We start from the raw sequence: 26,975 nt of genomic DNA, 5'->3' as shown, positions 1-26,975 counted from the left end.
GATAAGCCCAACACACTTTTATGTTCCTAAATGTGTGGTGTAAGACCTGGCCAGGCATCCATACTGACCACTCTGCAGGGTCATGGATGAGAGTCGCTCACTTTGAACACTGACCAGCACAGAGATGGGGAAACTCCCCCCCCCCCCACCGGCTGATGTTGTTGGACTCCATCTCCCATCAGCCCCAGCCACCCTGGGCAAACATCAGTTGTGATAGGAGCTGTAGTCCCAGTAACGTAGATTCCGTAACCCTGTTTCAGCACAAAAACACTGTTATTCTGCCCCCCATCCCAAATAAGGTCTTGATCACTAGCAATTTTGACAAGCACCTCTTTCAAAACAATGCCTCCCATCCAATTTTCCTTCCCATGGACCAGAGGAACAGATAATAGTCCTTGTGAAGTGCTGTGTGTGCATGTGCAACAATTTTTTTTTAGGCCTGCAGGCACATTTTGATTTTTGAATGAGTGCCACAGGCACAAGCTGCTCTGGTCACTTCTCCCCCAACTCCCTCCCCACAACAAGACAGAAATAGAGAAAGTTATGAGTGCACACATTTTTCTTCCCCCAGGGTTCTGAGTTAAAGTCAGATCCAGTCAAATTAATATGAGAATTGAAAAGCACATAGAATTGAAAGAGAAAGTGGGAAAGAGCATCACTCTTCCAACCTCCTCCTCCAGCTCTATGTGCTTTTAAATTGAGAAAAAAGGTACCCGCAAGACCCTTGTCTGCCCCACACCCCATTCTCACTGCCCACTCTGCATGAGGTCCTTAAGGCATGATCTTTTCCTCCCTTGAAAAATGATTACCCAAACCAGAGCAAGTCGTGCAAAAATAGTAAAAAAAAAAAAAGTAAAATAATGCAAAATAATAGAAGCTATGTGCATTTGCATGATTTTGTTACGTTACAGAATCCAACTCTTTTTGGGAAGTGCGAAGAATTTGAAAGCATTTAAAAAAAAATATTTCCTGTTACACAGAATGCCCACTCCACCCCACTACCCTTCACCTCCCCAACCACAGCTGATGCGATGAATAAAATTGTGGCTGACAAGGGGATGAGCAACCAGACAGAAAGCCAGAGGCATTGGATGGCGTTAACCAGTTTTAACAAGCAGCAGGGGGTTGAGGTGGCTTGAGTAGCCCCCCCCCAAAAAAGAACCCCAGGATTTATGAAACATTGCCATGCCTGCTACCACACCTCTAAAGCACTAAACCACAAAGTGTTAAAGGAACAGGGTTCCTCTTTTTATCTTTTTTGTTTTGTGGCCTTTTTTTTTTTTTAATCCGGAGCTGTCAAGTGCAAGGATGAAGGTTCCCCCAGCGGAGAGAGGGAGACAGCTTATGCGCTTGGCTTGGCTCCCTTCCTTTTATCGTGCCAGCCGCCCTCGGCATAGAGAGAGGGGAACAAGAGCTGCCTTCTCGGAAGAGGGGAATCCTGCACCCACGCTCAAGACTCCGGCACGCCCAGAAACCGACTCTCGCCTCCTCTCTTGTGGTTTGCCCTCAAACCCCCCCCCCCCCGCTGCCCGCCCTCCGCTGTTTCTTTCGAAAGCAGAGGTGGGGAGCGAAACTGGTTTGGCAAACATCTATAATTATAATCGCTTGGAGGTGTGTGTGTGTGTATGCGGCGGAGGGTGGGGGGAGAACCTAGTTAAATCTGGAGGTTGAGGGAGGAAGGAAAGCAGACATGAAAGGAGATATAGGCCGCCGGCCTTCCCACACTGGCCTGTGACTGGGGTGACATGTCGCGGCCTGTTGGTACCTAGGAGCACAGGAAGCTGCCTTCTCCTGAACCAGAGCATTTGTCCATTTAGCTCAGTCTTGTCCAAACTGACTGGCAGTGACTCTCAGGGGTTTTCAGACAGGGAGCATTCCTAGCCCTCCCTGGAGGTGTGACTAAACCCCAGACCTCCTGCATGCAAAGCGGATGCTCTGCCACTGAACTAAGGCCCTTCCCTTAAGATATGCAAACCTAGGAAACGGCCTTATTCCAAACAAGACCTTTAGTCTGCTTAGCTGAATATATTCTACACCGACTGGAAGCCACTTTCTCGGATTTCAGCCGAAGGATCTTTCCCAGCCTTACCTGGGGATGCCGCTGGGGATTGAACCTGGGACCTGCTCCATGCAAAGCAGATGCTCTGCCACTGAGCCAGGACACTTCCCCATCTAACATACATACCCTGTAAGTTGGTCCGGCTATGTCCATTCAAGCCTGGGTTATGACTGGCATCTGTTTTCTGCATTTGAAGAGTGTAATTTGGGCACCTGTTTGCTTGGACTGATTTCCTAATTACCCTCTTTGATGCAAGCTGAAAAGTGAATGTACCAGATGGATGAGGCCTCAGGTAGAATAAGAGGGCGGATGGCATGATTATTGGGATGGCTTCTTCCCTGAGGCTCAGGAGATGCTGGTTCATCTCCTCCTCCCACTCCTTGCTCCTTTAGGCAAGCCTCTCCTTCTGCCACAACTTTGGCTTTCTGCAAGAAAACAAACAAAAACCCTGGTGCACTGATGGACTTCCTTGACGGTGGCTAACCTGAGTCAGTGCCATGACATGACATGCTCCAGTTCAACTGAGAAGCAGCAAAAGAACATGGGCAAAACCTACAATAGTCCTCCCTTCTCAGAGCTGCAATACAATCGTCACAGTCAGTCTATGGAATTTGCTCCCACAAGATGGCCACCAACTTGGATGGCTTTAAAAGAGGATTAGGCAAATTCATGGGCGAGGTCATCAATGGCTACTAGCCACAATGGCTATGTCCTATCTCCATTGTTGGAGGCAGTATGCCATTGAATCCCAGTTGATGGGAATCACAAGTGGGGAGAGAGTTGTGGTGCTCAGGTCCTGCATTTGGGGTTCCCATATCTGGTTGGCCACTGTGAGAACAAGATGCTGGACCAAATGGGTCTTTGTCCTGATCCAGCAGGGCTCTTCTTACGTTCTTCCTGGGATAAGTGGCTTCTCTCTGCTAATACTAGGTGCCTGTAGCAGCTCTCAGAAGCAACAGCTGGTACAGGAAACAGAAGGCTTCTTGCCACATGGAGGCTCATTTGCAGGCCCTTGTGAGAACTGGCCCAATGAATTACCCAAAGCAAGGCTCAGGTTAGCTTTGATTAAGGATAAGTAAGCACCCAAGATGGAAGGCACAAGAGGAAGGGGACGACAGAGGACGAGATGGTTGGACAGTGTGCTCGAAGCTACAAACATGAGTCTGACCAAACTGCGGGAGGCAGTGGAAGACAGGAGTGCCTGGCGTGCTCTGGTCCATGGGGTCACGAAGAGTCGGACACGACTAAACGACTAAACAACAAGCACCCACTTGCTTCACCTGAATATCAACCGGGCTGCTTGAGTGTTCAAGTACAATGCTAAAAAAGGGTTTTACTAAACTTGAGGGTTGTACTAAACTTGAATTTGAGCAGGGGAGGGGCATGACAAAGGTTCCACCCTATGCAGCTTTCACTTGTGACGCCCCAATAAGATTATACTTGACATGTCCAAATGGCTACTGGAACCCTCATACATGGCCCACAGCTCTTTGGGAGAAGGAAGGTGTATTAATGTGAAAGATAGTATACAGTGGTACCTCGGGTTACATACGTTTCAGGTTACATACGCTTCAGGTTACAGACTCCGCTAACCCAGAAATAGTACCTCGGGTTAAAAACTTTGCTTCAGGATGAGAACAGAAATCGTGCGGCGGCGGCGCAGCAGTTGCAGCAGCGGGAGTCCCCATTAGCTAAAGCGGTGCTTCAGGTTAAGAACAGTTTCAGTTTAAGAACACACCTCTGGAATGAATTAAGTACGTAACCAGAGGTACCACTGTATTAATATAGGTTCTGGAATGCATACATGTTCTGTCCAGGCAGCGGCTGCAGACTTAGTTTTGTTCTTCGCCAGCGTAAAGCCTCACAGGTCTTCCTGTTGTAACCCTATAAAACCCCTAGAACAGGTTAAGCGGAGGCTTTCAGCGTGCTCAGCCCAGGCCAAATACTAGCCAGGTTAGTATTTTGTGCCACTGTGCCATTCTGTGCCACTGACTGCCTGACATTTGCCAATTGGTTACTACTTTGAGTGGTGTATTAGGCTACTGGTGCAGATGGCCCACAGCAGCTGTTGCTGGGTGGAGAGGGAAGAAAGCCACGGCCGCCAGGCACAAATCGCTGATCTTAGAAAGATTAAAGAAAGCTCTGTAACAGCTTGATCCCAAAGGGCCACTTCCTAGGCTGAATTCCCCCACATGCATTTTTTAAAGGGGGAAAACATATGCTGCTCAGGCACGACCAACGACAATGGGAAATGTACACTTGCACCAGAATAGTGAGCCTAACATTTAACTCAGCCTAGCTCCTAAGCATGGATGCCTTAACACAGACTTGCAAGTAAGTCCACCAAGGTGTCTAGCCCATAATAGCTTGTGCAAGACTGTCTACCTAAGAACATAAGAAGAGCTGTTGGGTCAGGTCAAAGGCCCATTCTGTTCTCAAAGTGGCTAAGTAGGTGCCTCTGGGAAGCCCCACACAGGGCATGAAGGCAAGAGCCCTTTCTTTCTGTTATTTATAAGAACATAAGGATAGCCCAAAGACTCATCTAGTCCAGCATCCTGTTTTCCCAGTGGCCAACCAGATGTCCCAGTGGGAAGCCCGAAAGGACAAAACAGTGCTTTCCCTACTTGGAATTCCCAGCAATGGGTATTCAGATGCATATGACTTCTGGCAGCAGAGCTAGAACATAGCCCTCATGGCTAGTAGCCGTTGGCTACTATGAATAGCCATGGATGTAGCCATATATCCTCCTACAAAGACTCAAGTCTCTGGGGTGGGGAAGTCATGGCTCTCTAGATGTTGCTGGACTACAGCTCCCACCATCCCTTACCATTGGCCATACTGGCTGCTGGGAGCCCAACAACATATGGAAGGCCATATGCTCCCCCACCACTGGGTCAACCCTCTGCGGTCTACATAAGTTGTTTGAAGTAGCGAGCTCCATAAATCGTCAAGTGGAAACAAGTGTTTGTAAACACAGCGGAAAGGCACACGCACATACCAGTTATGATGCAAAACAGCCACTCAGACAGACAGACAGAGACACAGCCAAGCAGAAGATCAGCCAGTGTCTTCCCCTTTAGAAGATAAGAATGCAAGAAGAGCTCTGCCGGAACACATTGGGGAGGAAGGAACAAGGAAGCATCAATAGAACAGCAGCCAGCATAAGAACAGAATCTGGATTAAGCCAATGGCTCGTCTAGTCTAGCAACTTGTTCTCACAGTGGCCAACCAGATGTCTGTGGGAAGCACACAAGCAAGACCTAAGTGCAAGAGGACTCTCCCCTCCTATGGTTTCCAGCAACTGGTATTCAGAAGCATACTACTTCCAACTATGGAGACAGAGCATAGCCATCATAGATAGCAACTACGGAGAACCCTCTCCTCCATGAATGTGTCTAATCCTCTTTTAAAGCCATCACTGTTTCCTGTGGGAGAGTTCCATAGCTGAACTATGTGCTTCTAGAACTACTTATTTTTCTTTGTCCTAGGACTTCCAATATTTGGCTTCCTTGGATGTCCATGAGTTCTAGCGTTATGGAAGAGGGAGGAAACCTTTTCTCTATCCACTTCCTCCATGCCATGCATAATTATTTAAACTTACATTTTAACACCACTTCCTTGCCTTTTCTCTGTGTTAAAAAGCCCTCTTACAAAGTTGCAGTTCAAAGAGACCTTTTGCCCATGTCTTGGGTTCTTTTGGGAATGGAGGCAAGCCACTATTGTATTTTAATATTTGTATTGTATTTTAATATTTTGTTGGAAGCCGCCTAGAGTGGCTGGGGAAAGCCAGCCAGATGGGCGGGGTATAAATAAATAAATAAATAAATAAATAAATAAATAAATATTATCATCATTATCATTATTGGCAGAGAAAATGTCCAGTTTTAGTTGCTGACCACTGTCATGTAGGAAGTTCTCTTTCTGAAAGGCTCTCAGTGTGCTTTCAGGCTGTTGTGATTTCCAAGTGGAATTCAACCACATACCGGCAAATTCAGGTTGTGAAATTATAGCGCATTGAGAGCTCTTGTGCATCAAATCTCCTCCATAAAATATAGAATTTTGGGGGATAATCGTCGTAACATGTCAGCAGCAGCAACAACAAAAACAATAACAGTCTTCCTACCCCGTCTCCTAGACTACTTGCTGTACATAGTTTGAGAAAATAGCACATGTAGCTTAGGACTATGCAGAAGAATTGTTCATGGTTGCTTTTTCAGTAGAAAACTAAATCTGGAGAAAACCTTGTGACCTTGTTAGTTTTTGTTTGCTCTGGCATAATCCATGCACATGCACCAGACTGCAAAGAAGTCCATTGGTTTAGCTCTTCCTTCAGCAAGTTTTATGGAGGACAGTTTTTCTACCATAATGTTATTCCAGAGTCTATGGTGCCATGCACTGAACTATCATACCACTTTAAACAGTCATAGCTTTCCCCAAAGAATCCTGGGAACTGTTGCTGAGTGGGCTGAGAGCTGTGACAAGGCCCCTCATTGCCCTTACAGAGCTACACAAACCAGAGTCCCCTGGGAAGAGTGACTGTATTGTAGCTCTGTGAGGGGGAATAGCAGTCTAGCTCTCAGCACCCTTAACAAACTACAGTTCCCAGGATTCTTTGAGGGAGCAGCCATGTATGTTGCAGGTCTGGCTGTCTTCTAAGCTCCCAGCAAACAAATCAGGACGAAGGCTCAATAAAGAGGTCCTTAGGAAGTGGCCATAGTCTGGACGCAGTGGTTCTCAACTTGCGGGTCCTCAGATGTTGTTGGACTACAACTCCCATCATCCTTGAGCTCTGTCCTTGCGAGCTAGGGGTGATGGGAGTTGTAGTTCAACAACATCTGAGGACCCACAGGTTGAGAAAAGCTGGCTCTGGAGTGACAAAATAGCAGCATAAAATTTGCTTGAAATCTGATGCTACCAGAGATTCGAATCGGTGCTTGTGGCTTGAGCTCCTTTCTCAGACAGTTGTTGATCCTATCCACTCTCGCTCGCCTCCGACCAAACCGGTTCTACTTCATAGAACTCTGTGACCTGCCCTCTGTATAAATAGCAACACTTCCATCACCCTCCGGGGCCTGAGTTATCTCTCTACGCTGGATCGCTATGACTTGTTTGGCAAAAAAACATTGCTGCACCCAATGAGCCCAAGCAGGAGTGGCCGTGGCCTTGTTTACAAATTGTAGACTGAATTGCACGCTACAGAGTGGCTGGTTTGGTTCTAGAAACAGCTGTTTGGAGTAGGGGATGCCTGGCATGATGGAAGATTAAGGCCAAGAATAGGATTCAGTAAGTCGCTGGGTGATGGGAGGCGAGTGGTGGTGGGGACATCTTCAGTATGAAGCCAAATGGGATCCCTTTCCCCTGCTGGACATCAAGCTGAAGACAAAAAGTTACATTTTCCAGAAGATGCAGGAAGCTGTCTTATACTGATAAGGCTCTTTCCTTTAAACATAAAAATAAGTAAAGCTGGTCCAGGTGGACCCAGTCATTCTTGGAACAGACTCAGATCAGGATCTGGATGTGCTGAGAGAGGCAAGGAGAGCTGAATTAGTGCTTCTGATTCAAGAGAAATGGGTTTTTTTTTGGGGGGGGTGTCCTGTGAAGATACTAGCAGTGCAGAATAGAGGTTAGCTCAAGGAGGAGTGGAAGCAGCTTATCCTACATAAGAAGCTGCCTTCGTCAGACCATTAGTCCATCTAGCTCAGCATTGTCTACACCAGTGTTTCCCAACCTTGGGCCTCCAGCTGTTTTTGAACTACAATTCCCATCATCCCTGACCACTGGTCTTGCTAGCTAGGGATGATGGGAGTTGTAGTCCAAAAACAGCTGGAGGCCCAAGGTTGGGAAACACTGGTCTACACTGGGTGGCAGCAGCTCTCCAAGGTTTCAGACTGGGTACATTTCCTGGAGATGCCAGGGACTGGAAATGAGATGGAAACTGCTTTGAAGACACTGGTAGCTCAAGAATCAGCAAGGCGGAAGGCATAAAAGACTGTATGTAGCAGCAGAATAGCGGCAGAACTATTAAGTATCTCCAGATTGCATTGCAGAGGGTTGGACTACAGTATATGACTCTTGTGGTCCCTTCCAACTCTACAACTCTATGATTCTATACTGCAGAGCCCAAGCACAGTTTAGGCTGTGTTTGAGCAGGGCAGGAGAAAAGCCTGTGATAACCAATGCGCTGTAGTGGACAGAGCAGGAGTAGGCAAACTAAGGCCCGGGGGCCGAATGCGGCCCAACTGCCTTCTCAATCCGGCCCGTGGACGGTCCAGGAATCAGCATGTTTTTACATGAGTAGAATGTGTCCCTTTATTTAAAATGCATCTCTGGGTTATTTGTGGGGCATAGGAATTCGTTCATTTTTTATTTCCCCCCCCCCCAAATGGTTGCTGACCCCTGGGATAGAGTGTCGGACAGAGAGATTGCACTGGACGGAGAGACCCCACTCAGCTGAGCTCAACTGACCTTTGGACGGTCCCCACTTCATAGTGTTGTTGTGAGGATAAAAGAAGTACCGGGGGGATGGGGTGGAGAGAACTATGTGCACCACACCTTGAGATCCCTGGAGGGAAGGCGGGATATAAATGCAACTGATAAATAAATAAATAAATTAAAATCTGCTTGATTATCACACATATGTCACCGCTTTCAAGTTGGGAAAGCCCTCCTCCACAAAGCCCCCTCTCAAATGCTCAGGGAGGTGAGAGCTGCGCTGTATGCATATTAATATGCAAAGTGTGCCTTCCCTCCTAATTAAATGGAAAATGCTATGATTAAAACTAGTCAGATAGCGCTGAGCGACGGGGCTTTATGCACTCCACGTGGAAGGCCCACAGGAGCTCACGAGGGGAGGGGAGAACGGTGCCAGCCAGGGAGATTACAGGCAGAACGACTGGAACAGAAATGAAAATCTGCCTGAGGAGTCAGGGGAAAAAAAGGAGGAAAGGGGCATACTTGTTTAAAGGTAGATTTTAGCTCATGGGGAGTTTAGCAGGTGTAAGGCATGAAGAGGAATGAGATCCCTCCCACCTCAGGATCATATGGTGTGGGGATCCTGGCTGATTCCCACACCAGCAACTAGTCCTCCTGTCTCAAGCACTGCACCTCGTTATTCTGGCTCTGCTAAGTCCAAGGAACAATTGAATATTGCAAGCAGACCTCACTTCCCTGACTGCATTTCCCTTTTCACCCTCTCCTCTTAATGCACTGCCACCCTCCTTTGAGGGGCACACTCACAGTGCCCTGCAAGGCCAGTGCCGTTTGCAAGACTCGCTAGAACGGTGCGGGGCTTGCAGGGTGCCCATAGCTGCTGCATCCTTCCCACAGCATCCTCCAACTGGAGGGCAGGCAAGACGGACAAAACAGGGTAGGGCGTCATGATGCCCTTCCCAAAGAACTACCTCTAAGATAACAGCCTCCCCAGCTACACCTCTGATCTCAATAGAGACTTTTCCCAATCTTGTGACCTCAAGATGTTCCAACTCTGATCAGCCTATGCCAACATAGCTGGCTACTCGCCATCTTAATTTGCCCAGAAGCATTCAAAATTATAAACCAGCTTGTGTAAATGTATGCTGTGTGTGTCAGAGAATTCTGATGAAAATGAGAGCGGAAACTGATGGTCTTCACCTGTTCTTCCCATCTCCAGAACAGAAATCAGTTCAACAAATATGATTGATATACACTATTGTTGTTGCTTTCTTGTCCTCAAATGATACCTGATTTATTACATTGCCCCCCCCCAATATTTGCATGCTGTATCGTTTATACTAAAACGTGTGGGGTGGAATGATGTTACAACAATGTAATTACATAACTTAAGCTATCAATTGCATAAATTATATAGTTTTGTGACACTGGACACAGCAAGACGAATAACATCATTTTCAGAGTAAGATGAATCACAGTATAATGGAAATATCTTTGCTCTCTTTCATCTCTACCTGTGCCCCAAATACTTTAAGGACCTAGCAAAGAGAAGGAGGCATGCAGGGCTGTCAGGCACCTGATTGCCAACCCCTCGGTGCTAATCACTTGTATTGTTTTTAAAATGATTTCAAATGCTTTTTAAATGATTAAAAAAACAACAAGGAACAACCCAGGTTTCTTTAAACACATATATGCAGATAAGCCCTTCTTTGTAACAAGGGGGAGAAGATGAGCAGAGGACTCAGCCACCGTGGGCAACTCCTAGTTAAGTTGAGGAGGAAGCTGGAAAGCGGGGAGGGGGACGACGACTAATTAATAGTAGGCTGGAGGCCTCCCTCCTGCTTCCCAAAGGTGTTCGGGGGGGGGGGTCACCCTAAGCCCAACTTGAAGCTTCCCTCACACCCACTCTCGGTCCTATCACACTTGCAGCAATGCTGCCCTAGGTCATTAATCTGGACCCAAACACACACAAACATACACCTTCCCACAGTGTCGCTGCAAGAGCTTGCACTCTGTCTTGGGGCCACGCTGCCTGCCTTGCATTTAATTAGCTCAGAATCCTTGCATTTCTGTTGCTATGGGTTTCCTTCCCAAGGAGTATGCTCTTTTTTCCTCACCCCCCCGCCTCCCTCCCTCCCTCCCTATGTCTGCAGAAGTCCCACCAGCATTAAACACTTAAGTTTCTTACTGGAGAGCCGGCAACCGTTCCAACCCAAAGAATCCCAGCTATGTATGCGGACGCCACAGCACCTGGCCTGCATAAAAAGTTATGCACTAGCTTCAGCAAGGGGGATATGTCGGGGGTAAAAACACATGGGATTGCACATGGACGGCAGGGGATTCAGCGGCAAGTCACCATCTCCTTTTGCACACCTGGTGCAGCTCATGCGCAGGCAATTTTTGACAGGGTTTTAGGAAGCTGCCCTTATACTGAGCCAGACCACTGGTTCATCTAGCCCAGTATCGTTGACACTGACTGGCAGCAGCTCTCCAGGGTTTCAAACAGACATTCCCAGCCCGACCTGGAGATGCTGGGAGTTGAACCCAGGACATTCTATGTGCAGAACATATGCTCTACCACTAAACTACAGAACTTCCATTCTCTTTCATCCAGCTAAATATGATGGGTAGGGTTTTACATAGACTAACTCTCGGAAATCGGCTTGCTACCCAAATGTGCTAAATTTCCCAAAGACTTCCCAAAAATTCCCTCCCCCCCTCAATTGTCAGCAACTGGTGTTCATTCACAGGCATACTGCCTCCAACAGTGGAGGGAAAACGTAGCTATCATGGCTAGAAGCCACTGATAGCTATTTCTGCCGTGAATTTCTCCAGTTCTCTTTTGAAGCCATCCAAGTTGGTGGCCATCACTTCCTCTTGTGGAAGCAAATTCTACTTGAATCCATTTGAAAGTAATATATTCACTTTGCAGACTTCCTCCCAGCTTATGGAGGCTTTTGTGAGGTGTGGAATTATACATAGAAATTGGAAGCTGATCCATTAGCACTCCTTCCTTCACTTTTGCAGTGGCTGCAGGAAAATAATAATAATAATAATATCCCCCTCCTCCGGCCCAATCCTGCCTCATAATTTCTTCAGTGTTGCAAGTGTGGCCACCTCTGCTGCCTCCACTGCACCAGCCCTAATTCAGAATTTCCCACGTTCTATAAGTTTATGTTTGACATTAATGTTATTTAAACATCTCCTTATTTCTTCCCCCTCTTTCTCCCCCTTACAAATTTCATGCCTAGGCTTCTCTTTCTCTCTTTCTCTCCCTCAGTCTCTTTCTATTTTTTTTTTAAGCGATAGTTTATGAAGAAAAGCTGACTCTACCTCCGCTTCGTCTCCTGGAACAGCTCCGACGAATAAAAAACCCACCTCGTCGGAGACAGTTTTATTCTGTTGATCGGAAGACTGCCAGCCCAATTTATGATGGAACATAAGATCTCCAAATCTGAATTTATGCCTCGCAGCATAACGACAGGTCAACGAGATTAAAAGTATGTTCATGAGAGAGCTGTAAGGCAATTTGGGTTTCACGGTTGTGTGGTGATTGGGCATTCAGTCTGAAAAGAAGAATAAAAAGGGATGGGGGGGGGGAGAGAAAAATCCCAACCAGCCTTAATAAAAAACTTACAGTTCTTGGGAACATAATTCATTACTGTAGCCTTGTAGTCTCCTTTACAAACACCCCTATACCACCACCATTAAGAGGACCAGACACACACCCCCGTAATTTTGGAAGAAGCAACCGAGGAGATAACAGCAGCAGTAATAAATAACATGAATTAACAGCATAAATGCAGCCTTGTCAAATGGTCCTGACAGCACAACTGGAAGGGGGGGTGGCGGAATCTGGGGAGCTCCATCCCTCGAAATCAGGAAAATCTGCTTCCGCTCAAGTCCCATCAGCTTCTCCAAGGGGAAAAAAGGTAAGGCGAAATCATGGATGGAGCCAGAACACCTAAGCCAGTAAAAGGAAATGTTCCTGGTATGATTGAGAAAGACTGCCCCCCACCAGTGGCTCCAAGTAACCTAAGAGTATGTGCTTGGACATAACAACGCCATACCAGAAGGCACCTGATTTTTCTCGAGTGGAAAGGAAGGCTAGTGGGTCACAGCATCTGCCTTGCACGCAGAAGGTCTAGGCTTCATTCTCTGGCATTTCTCTGCCTGAAATTCTGGAGAGTCGCTGCCAGTCAGTGCAGACAACACTGAGCGAGATGCCATTTTAACATTGTGTTTTGATTGCTGTAACCCAACCTGGGAAGTTAGGGTGAAGGGCGGAAGGAGGAGAAGGAGGTGAAGAATGTAAGAAAAGATCTGTAGCTGGATCAGGCCAAAGGCTCATCTAGTTCATCATCCTGCTCTCACACTGACCAAGCACTGCTGAGAGTACTATGTGCCCATTAAACATGTGAACAAGTGTTGCGGGTGGGTGGGTGTCTGCACATTCACTGGGGGAGGAAGGTGGGTAGTGGGGGCGGACTGCCCCGGGTGCCATCAATGAGGGGGGTGACAAAATGCAACTCGGCGCTGCCTGTGGAACCGAGCAGGGTTGAATAGCATCGCGACATGTCCCCTTCCCAGCGAACGGCCAGGCTCTCCCTGCCCGTCCTGTCCATGTCCAGCCCTTGGAGGGACCCAGCCTTGCCTCGTGAGCAGCAGCACAGCTTCGAGTGCACGTGTGCGCACACACACGGGGGGGGGGTGACATTTGGCGCACTGCTCACCCACGACTCCCAAGCCTACCCCAAGCCATCGGCTTTGCCGGCAGCCTTCCCCCTTCCTTTTGACAGCTCGGGGGAGGCTTGGGAGTCGCAGGTGGGTGGCACACTGTTGCCCCCCACACTCCCGGGCTGCTGGAAGAGGGCAGGGCGTAGCTTTATTTGATGGGGGGTGGAAGGAGGGAGGGAGGGGGAGAAGGCAGGATCTACATCAGATTGCTGCCTGCGCGGCTTTCTTTGACGGGGGGGGGTGGAGGGAGGAAGGGGGATTTTAATGGGGGGAGTGACAAAAAAAATTTCACACCGGGTACCACCTTACCTTGATACGCCACTGTGCACATTGTCCCTTTGCTTAAGAAATTCCAAGCACTACCAGGCTGTCGCTGTTTTCTAGTGGGATTCACTCACACACCAAAAAAGTCAGGTTGAGCAAAAAAAAGTTCACGTGGAGTGCTTGCACCACAAGCCTGCTGCCCAACTGTTCTCCCCAAATAAAAAATATTTTTTATTTTATTTTTAAAGAAGCGACAGGGAAATGCGCTGAAAAGTAGGATAACACACTTGCTTGACGCAACCTTGTCTAACCTCCCCACAGACAAATCAGAATGAATGTTCCATGAGCAGCTGACGTCATCTAGCCTCCTCACAAGTGTTTTGCAAACAAATTAGGATGAATTCTCAATGAACAGTTTGTCTGGAAGCCACCGCAGTTACCAGAAGGACCACAGCTCAGCTAATTTAAAATAACGAAGTATGGTGAAAGCTCTAATTGGCCGCTAGCACGCTAGCCTTTGGCAAGTAAGACTCACCTCCAGGCAATCTGGCTTTAAGGATCTAGACAGCTGGGTTTCCCTTCAAACTGTTGACACACCTCAAAAGACTATTGTGCACAGTGTGCAGCTGGCCAACCATATGCAAATCATCATTATGTATCTTTATTATCATTATTACATTTACATATCTGAGAATGGCAGGACTTTGTGGTCAGGGAGTCTGATATCAAGGGAGGGCTAAGTCCCTATATAAGACTTGCTTCCTGATCCAGTCCAAGAGGGTTTGAACTTGATAGGAACTTCATGATAAGTGATCTCATACAATTGATCACCACACATCTCTACAGTGCTTTTCAGCATATGTTGCCTTTCACAAACTTCAGTCTGCTTTCTTTCTTTTTTTTAACCACACTTTTTGAAACAATGTGCAAACTGAAATGCAGCTATTCTTTGAAATATGCATGACTCTGGATTTCAGTGTAGTTCTCTTACCAAAGAATCTGTACAAAAATGTGTATATCAGGGAAATGTATGCATAGCAAAGCATATATTAGTGAAAATAATCAACTGAAGTGCATTATATTGTGTATTATATTCGAAGAAATTAGTATTAAAATGCTGATGAATTTTCACGAGAACTTTAAAAACAACAACAAACAAATCCCAATGCTAACTGATGTGGGGAACTCAACTGAAGGTTTGAAAAATGAGAAACTGAAATTGAGATTTGGCCATCTATATCTTCACACACATCCCAAAATACTCCCTGCACTCATCACACTTCAGAGCTCTCCCTCTTACACTGATGAGAAACTAAGGTTAAGGGAGGAGTGAGAAGTCACCTAGGGCTGCATCGAAGTCCTACTTGGTAGAGATCCATTGAAAGAAACAAATCTCGGTTACGTCCTTTAATTTCAATGGGTTTACTCTGAGTAGGACTAGCACCGACTACAATCCCATTGAGTAAATGGCTGAGCCAAGACTTCAACCCTGGTGCCCCAAAGACAAGTCTGTAACCCCTGAACAAGTTTTCTGATTCTTTGTCCCCAAACCTGTAGAGAACCAGGGTGGTGCAGCGGTTAGTGCATCAGACTAGGGCCTGGAAGACCAGGGTTCAAATCGCCACTTGCACCTGTAGTTCACTGGGTATGACCTTGGGCCAGTCACTGCCTCTCAGCCTAACCTACTTCACAGGGTTGTTGTAAGGATGGGGGGGAGGAGAAAACAACTTGTACAACCTTAAGCTCTTTGGAGGAAAGGTGGGCTATATATATATATATATATATATATATATATATATATATATATATATGTATGTGTGTATGTACACACACACACACACACACACACACACACACACCCCTGTGTACATTCACAGAGAACACCCTTCAGCCGATTCTTGTTTGCAGTCAAGCAACCAGGGTGGTTCTACATGGGTGTTTATTGCACAATGCTGATGATAATGTATGCAGGTTCCTTGCGGCATCCAGACGGCATCGTTGTCGTCAAAACACTAACCGGTTTTACCCCCTTCCCCCCAAAAGAAGATTTAATCCAGATTTACCTTTTCCGGGGGAAATCCAATAAATAAAAGAAGCCTGTTGCCAATCAACTGTTTGCAATATCTCCATGACCCGTTTGGAAGTTAATCTGCCATCTGGAAGCCATCTAATTCCTAATTCAGAGGTCTGAACAGCACTGGATATGGAGGAAGCCTGTGACAGATAGGGGTAAACCCTGCAGAAAACTCATTGGTTTCCCCATCTTTGGAGTGTGTTACGCTGCTCTTTAATCTCTTTTGCCTTTCCTTGGTGGGTGGGTGGGGGGAAGCTTTGCATGCAGGAACATAATGTATTGCCAGCAAGGATGAAACGGGCTCCACCATAAATCTGAACAAAGATGTCAGCTCTCAGATCTATTCTCAGATTGTCCAGCCTGGAAGTGACAATCTCCAAGGGAACTTGGCCCCAGCTTCCCAACCCAGTTTCCTGCTGGTGCTAAAAACCCATCTTGACTTTAAGAAGGTGGCTTGCAGAAATTTCAAAGGCAATGTCTGGATACTATACCCTTGAATGCTGTGGCCTCCTAATATATATATATATCCACATGTGCATACACAATCAGTGCAGGGCAGTCTTTACAACTGAGTTGTATCCAATGCTAGTCCTACTCAAAGCAGACCCACTGAAATTAGTAGCCATGGCTAACTTAGGCACATTGATTGCAGTGCCTCGACTCTTGAGAGGACTTAACTGGGTGCAACCTCCTGGGTTACAGCTAAGCACTCATGCTAGAGCTCTGGTGGATCTGCATGGAGAAAAGAGTTCCATAAATCCATCCAGAGGATATTTTGCTAGTTCAGGCATCCCCAATATGGTGCCCAGGGGCAACATGGTGCCCTCAGAAACCACAACCCAAGTATCCACTAAGACCCCCTGTTCAAACCAATGTCTTTCTTTCTTCATTTCTTGGTTTTTTGTGTTTTGTTTTGTTTTGCTTTGCTTTTTAATTTGGTTTGGAGAAGGTTAGTTGTTTGGGTATTTTTTCCCTGCCTGTTTTACTTTGTGTATGTGCGTATGGAATGTTTTGCCTGTTCTGATCATCACCAAGCTTTCATCTGTGAAATAGGTATTTTGGGGTGACCACAACAGTTCCTTTGACTTCCAAGTGCGCCTCCCAGGGGTGACCCCTGTTGTTGCAACCTTCTTTGCAGATTTAAATCACCAGTGCATTCTAGCTGCAGAAAATGAATATTTGGTACATCCCAATACGTTATGATGCTTCTCTCCTGCTTGAATATATGATTGAAACGCTAGAACCAGGTAAGAATACCAGTCCATTTTTGTTTCTTCCAGTTTCTCATTTTCCCAACCTTCCACATAAAAAAAGGCCTTATCAGCTCTTCATCAGCACTTTTGTGTGAATTTGTCCTACTATATGTCTTTTTTGCAAAGCAATTTCATTTAACAGAATGCATTTTTGCATGTAATTTTCAAAAATATATGGATCTTAAAGACACATGTTACCCATGTGTATTCATTTTTGTACACCTCATGCAGAGGGATAACTGCACTGAAAATTTCAGAGAAGTGCAAATTGTAAAAGACGCCTGTGTTTTCAATTAACGTATTGCTTCAAAAAGTGCAAATTTGGTGGGTTCACCTTTAAATGTGAACTGAATCAAGTTTGTCAACCCATCCCTAGATGCAGCTGGACGGTCTTAGCAGAAGAGCAGATTCACATTGGCAGAAAGCTGTTCCTGTTTGTGTAAAAGGAGAATTCTAATATTATGTCAAAAGGCAGTCAGCTCCCAAATCCAGGTTCCCTGCTGCAGCCCTGCCGTAGGGCAGAAACTGGGGCAGCGCTTGTTTATTGAGCAAACAGGCCTCTGACTGGCAGTGAGATAACCAGGATATGCCTGCTCCATCTTTGTTTAATCTGCACTGTTGTCAGGCAGGGCGGCGGGCCAGTAAAAGTTTCCCCCTTTTTTGCTGCGGGCTCCAGGGGCGGACCAGCTTCAGAATTTATACAAATAAAGGGAAGAAACTCAAGAAGTGCCGGCAGCACCGATCTGATTACAGAGTCATTTATTTTCTGGTCGTTAATAATTTGTGCAATAAAGGATTGCGTGCCTTTCTGAGTTAGTAGGAGTTATTGGCACAAATTTCCCCTCCGCGCCGGTGTGAGGCTGTGCTTGGAACATAAATTATTAGTTTCTTATCGCTCTCCTCTTCATTTTTCATGCTGCCACGGCTGAATCGCCAGAAGCCAGCCCCCGAGTCTTGCTCTTATATTATGCTGCAGGGGCGAAGGCAGCAGACACGGTTATTTTGCCTTTAATTATACAACCGTCTTGCAAGCCAACCCTTCCCCAGCCTTGGCGACTAAGGTGCTCACAGTCTGTTGTTTGTGTGTATGCGGCGGCCTGCGAGGAGAGAGAGAGAGAGAGAACACCAGGTATTCCACCATGCCGCCATGCTAACAAACACGTTCTTCGCTGACAGAAGTCGGGATGACAAAATGACAGCCATCCACCACCCCTGCCAAGTTCTGACAAGATATCCATCTGGAAGACGAGCAAGATGGTTGCATATGTTTCTCAGCAAGCCACCCTCATCGATAGCTTTGCGGGGCGGGTGCCTGGGACAGATTACAAATGCTGGCACGCAAGCCTTGTGTATTGTTATTATCTGTGGCACTCATAAAACAATATGGCACCAACGAAGGGAGGTTGGTGATGGCCAATTAGGTCACAGTATGGTTCAGGGCCAGAAGACTAGAAAAACAGGGAGTTGCCATATCATTGATTTATCTAGCTCTCTGGAGTCTCAGTAAGGGGTCTCTCCCAACTCTACAGTCTTTCCCCTAATATTCAAGAACAAGATTCAGGCTTGATTTTTTTAAAAAAGAGGACTTATTCACATGGCACATAGTTAAACTATGTAATTCCTTCCTACAGGAGGCAGTGATGGTCCCAAACCCAGATGGTTTCAAAAGAGGATAAGAGAAATTCATGGAGAAGGCTATCAATGGCAACTAGCCACAATGGCTCTGTTCTACATCCCCTGTCACACCTCTGAATACATACACAGGTGGGCAAAGTGCTGTTGTGCTCAAGTACAGCTTGCAGGTGTCCCACAAGTAACCTGTAAGAACAAGATGCTGGACTAGACGGGCCATCGGCTTGATCCAGCAGAGTTATTTTTTATGTTCTTATGGGAAGTTGCGTCAAACCATTTGTCCATATGGTTCATTGTTTACACTCACTGGCAGCAGATCCCCAGGGTTTCAGACAGAGCATCTTTCTCAGCCCTACCTGGAGATGAAAGGGATTGAGCCTGGGGCCTCCTGTATGGAAGAGACTTATGAAAAGACTTGTCTGAAACAGACACAAATTGGGCATAGACTGGTCCATCCAGCACAGCCAGGAAATGCCAGTGCTGGAACCAGGGACACTTGGCTCTGGGTATGGCTACCCCATCTGATAGATCACTGGAACTGTGTTCTGCAGTATCTTCTATGGCTCTGAAGTGTTTTCAGGCTGTGGACTGGCCCTGCCCAGCTGAGCTGCCATTGGGCCCTTCCAGGCAGGAAAAGCTTTCCTGAAAGCTGATTCTTTTCCTGGTTCTGCTGCTTTCTGAGCATCTCTCAGCTCTGATTCTCAGCTTTGTTGTTCAGATCAGTACCCTGGCTCACCTTCCTAGCTTGATTCCCTATTAAAATCCCCTGGCACAACTCCTAGCTTAGAGGTTGCCAGTGTGGTGCCCATGGGCACCAGTATGCCTGCCTCTTCTGGCACCTTTAAATGGCTCCAGTAAATATTTATTTTCTGTTATATCACGCCTTTTGCAGCAGCCATTTTGTGATCTGCACAAACCCATAGCAACCACTTTGTGGCTCGCACCCACAGCATTTTCTCCCAATTCCAAACACGCTTCCTAGCTCAAAAAAGTTGACTCCCTGTATAGTTTCTGGCTCTCAGTTCCCTCCTGATATCTACCCATGGCTCAGCCCTGGCAGTCACCCCTGAGCGGGGAGGGGGGCGGGGATCTTTTGCATCATGAGGGCCACATTCCCTTCTTGGCAACTTTCTGGGGGCCACATGACAGTGATGGCCAGGGTCAGACACAAAGGTGGGTGGAGCAATAAATGCTCATTTCACCTTAGGCTAGTTTCTACACACACTGACACAGTCTTCTCTATCCTCTATCCAGGCGAGCAAAGAGTCATTCCTAGAATTCAGGAACACATTTCCAGCCAAGGAAAAACACTCAAGGAGGGTGTGGCCTTCAGAGAGGGGTGTGGCTGATGAATGGCCGTGGCCTGGGAAGAGTCCCAAGTTGCCAAGCCAGGTGGCCTAGAGAGCTGCAAGAGGAAGAGAGACAGTTATCTAGGCAGACCATGGAGAATGAAGCATTAAAAAATACATATGAAGGCTCCCACAGGCATTTTTACTCTGTTTTATAAAATACACTTTCACACCAATATGGGACAGTATGAAGCAGCCCCAGTGAGGCCTGCTTCTCTTCAGTAATGTGCTCAGAGCCCTCCCTGCTGCGCCGTGAATGTTTATATGCGAGGCAAGCAACATATTCTCTCCTGTTATGGGCGGGGGGGGGGGGAGGCAGAGCAGGAGAGAGAAAGTGGGACTGGAACACTCGGTGGAGCAATATGTCAATTCAAGATTGATGACTCAGCGCTTGGTCTGTTCCCCGGCAATTATGCAACACGGTAGGTGAGTCACTGATCTTTCCAAACTGGTGCTGGCATCCACCATGCAGCACCTACGGCGTCCGAGTGTCGAATATTTACACTGCTTTGCAAAGGAAGGGTGCTGTAGACAATGTCTCGGGGGATCCACTGGACTCAGGTTTACTAGGGGGCCAAAATGAGTGGGCTGCCCCTAGATGCCCTAGTCACCTCACCCCCACAAAAGGATTATCGTAGAGCTGGGAGAGGTTCAGAAAAGGGCAAGCCCCCTATGAGGACAGACAAACATGTTTGGGGGTTTTAGAGAAAAGATGGGCAAGTGGTGGGTGATAGAGGTGCATAAAATTATGGATGGTTATGGTGAAAGGAGATAAAGATACGTTTCTCTACCTCTCTCAGAATAATAATAATAATAATAATAATAATAATAATAATAATAATAATAATTTACTATTTATACCCCGCCCATCTGGCTGGGCCCCCCCCCCCAGCCACTCTGGGCGGCCTCCACAGAAACCAAAAATACAGTAAAATATCACACGTTAAAAACTTCCCTGAACAGGGCTGCCTTAAGATGTCTTCTGAATGTCAGGTAGTTGTTTATCGCTTTGACATCTGCTGGAAGGGCGTTCCACAGGGCGGGCGCCACTACTGAGAAGGCCCTCTGCCTGGTTCCCTGTAGCTTTGCTTCTCGCAATGAGGGAACCGCCAGAAGGCCCTCGGCGCTGGACCTCAGCGTCCGGGCAGAATGATGGGGGTGGAGACGCTCCTTCAGGTATACTGGACCGAGGCCGTTTAGGGCTTTAAAGGTCAGCACCAACACTTTGAATTGTGCTCGGAAACGTACTGGGAGCCAATGTAGGTCTTTCAAGACCGGTGTTATATGGTCTCGGCGGCCGCCCCCAGTCACCAGTCTAGCTGCCGCATTCTGGATTAGTTGTAGTTTCCGAGTCACCTTCAAAGGTAGCCCCACGTAGAGTGCATTGCAGTAGTCCAAGCAGGAGATAACCAGAGCATGCACCACTCTGGCGAGACAGTCCGCAGGCAGATAGGGTCTCAGCCTACGTACCAGATGGAGCTGGTAAACAGCTGCCCTGGACACAGATTTGACCTGTGCCTCCATGGACAGCTGTGAGTCCAAAATGACTCCCAGGCTGCGCACCTGGTCCTTCAGGGGCACAGTTGCCCCATTCAGGACCAGGGAATCCTCCACACCTGCCCATCTCCTGTCCCCCCAAAACAGTACTTCTGTCTTGTCAGGATTCAACCTCAATCTGTTAGCCGCCATCCATCCTCCAACCGCCTCCAGACACTCACACAGGACCTTCACCGCCCTCACTGGTTCTGATTTAAAAGAGAGGTAGAGCTGGGTATCATCCGCATACTGATGAACACCCAGCCCAAACCTCCTGATGATCTCTCCCAGCGGCTGCATGTAAATGTTGAAAAGCATGGGGGAGAGGACAGAACCCTGAGGCACCCCACAAGTGAGAGCCCAGGGGTCTGAACACTCATCCCCCACCACCACTTTCTGAACACGGCCCAGGAGGAAGGAGCGGAACCACTGTATGACAGTGCCCCCAGCTCCCAGCCCCTCAAGACAGTCCAGAAGGATATTATGGTTGATGGTATCAAACGCCACTGAGAGATCCAGCAGAATACGAGAACGCATGTGTCTGCAGAAGCTGGATGCTTGAAAGGCGAAAAAAAGCACTTCTTCACACAGCAGTACAGCTATGGAATTCGCTCCAAGAGCTGGTGATTTGTCTAAAAGAATATTAGGAAAATCCTTGGAGAATAGGAGTAGCCATAATGGCTATGTTCTACCTCCACCGTCAGATGCACCAGGCCTCTGAATCCTAGTTGCTGGAAATCACAAGTGAGTGGAGTACTGTTGCGCTCAGTTCCTGCTTTCAGTTTCCCATAGGCATCTTGTTGGCCACAGTGGGAACAGGATGCTTGACTAGACTGACCTTTGGTCTGATCCAGGAGGGCTCTCTTGTGCTCATATGGCCTTCAGAAGTAATTCCTTTTAAAAAATTAAGTCTTCTTCCTAGAAGCTCATAGTGCTGTACATGATTATTGAGCTGGGACGGCTCTCCCATTAGGAAGATTGAGTTAGTGACAGCAGAGGAGGACAGAGCTATGTGCTCCACATGGCCTGACCTGCGCTGCCTATGCTAGCTAGATTTGATCACTGTCACGATCTAGCAAGTGGGATTCAATTCCATTGCCATTTTTAATTCCATCCAAGTTAGTGGTGAAACCCACACCTCAAGAGAATGAAATTTGCAAAATACATCTGTTTATATTTTGCTTGACAGACTGCTCTTTAAATGCAGAGGAGAAGGCTGGTTAAAACAAACAAACAAAAAAGTTGGATATTCCATTCTTTTCTTGGCATAAATGCCAATTGCAGGGAACCACAGGAGGGCAGACTGTTCTTATGCTTGGGTCCTGCTTGTGGGTTTCCCACAGGCAGCTGGCTGGCCTCTGTGAGAACAGGATGCTGGACTAAATAGGCCTCTGGCATGATGCAGCAGGGGTCTTCTTACGACTGTCTATTGGGTTGCCAAACTGCCATTATATAGAAATGAGGTTAACTATAACTCATAACTGATGAGTCAGCAATTATTACCATTTGGATAGGCTGAATCTCCAGAGACCCATTTTTCAGACAGTGAACTCAGGAGTGCTTCCAGATGGACGTGCAATTTCCAATCCCTGTGGTTCAGATCTGCAGGAGCCTTCTTCCCCTGCTTCGTCCAGAAGACAAAATTGGGAATAGGCCTGATGTATGCATGCCTTACATTTGGTTTTCTAGTCTGAGTGCAGAAGCATTCAGGTAGAAACACTCAACTTCCATCAATAGCTTCAGTAGGAATAAATGAATCTGTCAATTTCAGTTTCTGTCAGTTTCTCCATTTCCCACCCTTGAGCTCAGTTGCTGGATCATCACCTTGTTGTGGTGAATTGGCTTGCACGTTCCTATGACCCTTGTGAGCAAAGCCATCGGGAGTCTCGTCACCCAAGGCAGTAAGGTCAAAGGGAAGGAGTTAGAAAAAGAATGACCCAAGAAGTCCTCAATGGCAGAAAAAGGCAGAAGATAACAAGCAGCATGTTACAACAGCTGTGAAGGCGGATGAAGGGTGCAGCAGATAAGAATCTACTGGTGTCTCTGAAAATTTTTACACAACTCTTGGGAAGGCAGGCAAACTAATGTCAGTGTACTGGAAGAAGCAAAGATCACCAGTGTTGAAGTAATGATTCTACAACATCAACTTCATCAGACTGGTCACGTTTGGATGTCTGATTATCATCATCCAAACCAACTACTCTATTCCGAACTTAAAAATGGAAAGCATAATGCTAGTGGTCAACAAAAGAGGTTTAAAGACTCTCTCAAGGCAAATCTTTAAAAATGTAGTAGAATTGGGAAACATTGGCCTACGAGTGCTCAAACTGGAGAACAGACTTTACCAAAGGTGTCATGGATTTTGAAGATGTTTGAACTCAGGACAAAAGGGAGAAAAGTGCTAAGAGAAAGGAACGTTTGGCAAACCCTCACCATGATCAACTCCCGTCCGGAAACATATGTTCCTACTCTGGTGTGTGGATCCAGAATTGGCTTCCACAGTCACTTACAGACCGTGTTCATGGAAGACAATCTTCAGCTACAAGTGATCGCCAAAGAAGAAGAAGACCCCACATTTCCACATCAGTTTGCATGTATATATTTTTTAATCCTCTTGAAAACCGTTCAGCATTTTAATGCAAATTTCTCATAATATACACATTTTAATGCAATTTTGCCTGGTATACCTGTTTTTTGCAAGCAACCTCCCCTAATCCAACACAGTGTTACATGTTATTTTCATCAACATATGCAAACTTTATCTTAGTATACCCAGTTTTGTGCACACTGATTTGCTGGAGAACTAGACTGCAAAATTCAGAGAAGTGTGAATTTTGAAGGATGGTTGTGTTTCAGTTTGCACAACATTTTGGAAAGTGTTAATTAGGCAGGTTCACCTTTAGAAGCAAACGGAATCCAATTGCTTTCCCACCCCTATATTCCAGGCAGCTGCTGTCTGAACACAAAGAAGAAAAATATATCAAAGGATCCTGAATAGATCCAGGCTCCAAATTCCAGCTCAAACTGCAGCATAAACTCTTCGCCAGGCATTGTAAATCCCTGCACAACCTGTAGAGATCCTCGCCAGAGTTTGATAAGAAGCAGCAGAAAAAAACAGAGAGCTAGATGGCTTGCATTATTTTGCACACACGCACAAACACTACTCCCTAGTGAGAGATTATATTTTAGGGGTACGCTGCTGAGCGATAATCAAAGCGGGTGGAAGGAATACAGAGCATACGCTGCAAATGCCAGCACTAGAGTCAAGAGTAGGAGCTGAGGAACAAATGCACATATAAAAATGGGGAATAGTTGACAGCACAAGCAGAAGGAGGCACTTCTGATTACTTTCCAACCATTTCTGTAATGGCTGGGTCTGGAAGCAGCAGTGTAACAGGATGTGTAGAGGAGGCAATATAAGCACCCCCTGCTAGGGAAATTACTCACAGTACCTTTTCTGAATGGTGAAGAAATATAGACAGCAAGGGTCGAAGAGGAATTTGGCAATTACCCTAGCGGTGGAAACTCTTGCAATTAGTCATGCACACACACACATGCCCTTATTCATCTCTGGGCCTTGCCCCACCAGACTTAGTGCTCACAAGGAGGAGGAATACCATCCATCTTATCTGGGCAACAGTTGGCTTGTCTGTGTTTCATTTGAACGTGTTCAATTTTCAAATTGCTCTTTGCTGAATGTTACAGCTCAACACACACAGACACCTAACAACTGCCATGTGGCACCCAGCTCTGAAATGGCAAATGATCAAGAAAGTTGGCTACACCCAACTGGACAGATCTGTTGTTTTTTATTTCTCTCAATTAAAAAAAGAGTTCCAAATCCTAAACTCAGTGTGCTACACTTCTGCATTCACTTTCAAATACTTAAAGCAACAACAATAACACTTCTGAAATTCTGTCAGTAGGGTTGGATTCACTTGACCCAAACCAATGGATTCAAGTTAGAAGAAAAGATATTTCAACTAAACATCAGGATGAACAGAAGACAGAATCGGGATTCAATATGACCTTAACAGATTGGAAAACTGGATCTAAACCAGGGGTAGGCAACCTAAGGCGCCAGAAATCGCGTCTGAGTATGCTCAGTCACAAAAAATAGTGTCTGCACAGATGCTGGAAATCAAGGCCGCACGTGGTCATGCACACACACGATCTGGCCCATGGAGGAGGCTCCGCTGGAGTGAACCAGCCCAGGCGAGGTCAACCTTGCCGACCCCTGGTCTAAACTAACAAAACAAATTTCAATAGGGACAAATGTAAGGTTCTGCACTTAGGCAGGAAGAACCAGCTGCATAAATATAAGATGGAGGACACTTGGCTTGCCAGTAGTGCATGTGAAAAGAATCTAGGGGCCTTAGTAGACCACAAGCTTAAGTGTGTCACCAGTGTGATACAGCAGCAAAAAAAGCGAATGCTTTTCTAAGATGCATCAACAGAAATATAGTGACCAGGTCAAGGGACGTACCAGTACCACTCTATTCTACTTTGGTCAGACCACATCTGGAATACTGTGTCCAGTTATGGGCACCACAATTTAAGATGGATATTGATAAGCTGGAATGGGTGCAGTGGAGGGTGACCAATATGATCAAGGGTCTAGAAACCAAGCCTTACAAGCAAGTTGTGAAGGAGCTGGGTATGTTTAGTCTGGAAAAGAGGAGACTGAGAAGATATAGGATAGCCACCTTCAAATATCTTAAGGGCTGTCACATGGAAGAGGGAACAAACTTGTTTTCTCCTGCTTGGGAGGGTAGGACTTGAGCCAGTGGCTATAAGGAGATTCTGACTAAACAGACGGAAAAACTTTCAGAAAGGAAAAGCTGTTTGACAATGGGATTGACTCCCTTGGGCGGTGGTAAATACTTCTTCCTTTAAAGTTTTTAAGCAGAGGTTGGATGGCCATCTGTCATGGATGCTTTAGCTGAGATTCCTACATTACAGGGGGGTTGCCCTAGATGACCCTTGGGGTCCCTTCCAACTCTACAATTCTATGATTCTAAATTCAACTCCGAGTAGGCCCGTTTAAAATGAATGGCCCCAAGTTAGCCATGTTCATTAATTTCAATAGGTCTAGTTGGTCAAGGACAGGCATAGGCAAATTTGGCCCTCCAGACGTTTTGGGACTACACCTTCCATCATCCCTGACCACTGGTCCTGTTAGCTAGGGATGATGGGAGTTGTAGTCCCAAAACATCTGGAGGGCCAAGTTTGCCTATGCCTGGTGTAGGACAACCAACTGAGCACATTTTTACATGTTATATTTTGCCTAACAACACATTTTTTTGCAAGCTGTTTTCCAGAACATAAAGCATACTTGTAGTCACTAATACCCACATTTTTGTGCATCTAATACACACATTTTTGGGTTAGAGAACAGCATCCAAAATTCAGAGGAGAGTGAATTTTGAAGGATAGCTTCATTTCATGAATAGCTTGGGGAAGTGTGAATTACAATGGATCACGGGAAACTACATTACCCCCATGTAGCTAAACAACAACAACAATAACAACAATAGAAAGGAAGACCGACCTGGCCTCATCCACTAGCCAAAGAAGGACCAACTGCCCGTAGGTTACATCTGTCCTCCCTGCCAGAAAGAACATTTTCTTTGCAACTGTTC

The 26,975-nt window shown here is 46.4% G+C and overlaps 1 protein-coding gene and 2 long non-coding RNA genes across 5 annotated transcripts in view; 2 read left to right on the top strand and 1 right to left on the bottom strand.

The window, feature by feature from the left end:
* Positions 1–26,975, top strand: part of LOC310769620 — a 343,443-nt gene that overhangs the window by 88,690 nt on the left and 227,778 nt on the right. The window lies entirely within an intron of this gene.
* The window catches only part of SAMD11 (sterile alpha motif domain containing 11), a 317,484-nt gene that overhangs the window by 184,116 nt on the left and 106,393 nt on the right, over positions 1–26,975 (bottom strand). The window contains exon 4 of one of the 3 annotated variants that reach the window (XM_083628579.1): positions 11,822–12,054. The exons of the other annotated variants lie outside the window; for them this stretch is intronic. The gene's annotated coding sequence lies outside the window, so the exon portion shown is untranslated. The remainder of the gene's footprint in view (positions 1–11,821; positions 12,055–26,975) is intronic. 3 annotated transcript variants of the gene reach the window in all.
* Positions 7,139–12,002, top strand: LOC310769587. The gene is made up of 2 exons (XR_014551709.1): positions 7,139–7,342; positions 11,740–12,002. It is a non-coding gene; the product is annotated as an uncharacterized lncRNA (long non-coding RNA).

The sequence above is a fragment of the Podarcis filfolensis genome, assembly GCF_964270895.1.
Source record: "Podarcis filfolensis genome assembly, chromosome: 8".
Taxonomy (NCBI): domain Eukaryota; kingdom Metazoa; phylum Chordata; class Lepidosauria; order Squamata; family Lacertidae; genus Podarcis; species Podarcis filfolensis.
The sequence above is the reverse complement of the archived record's forward strand: the minus strand, read 5'-3'. Positions and strand labels throughout refer to the sequence as shown.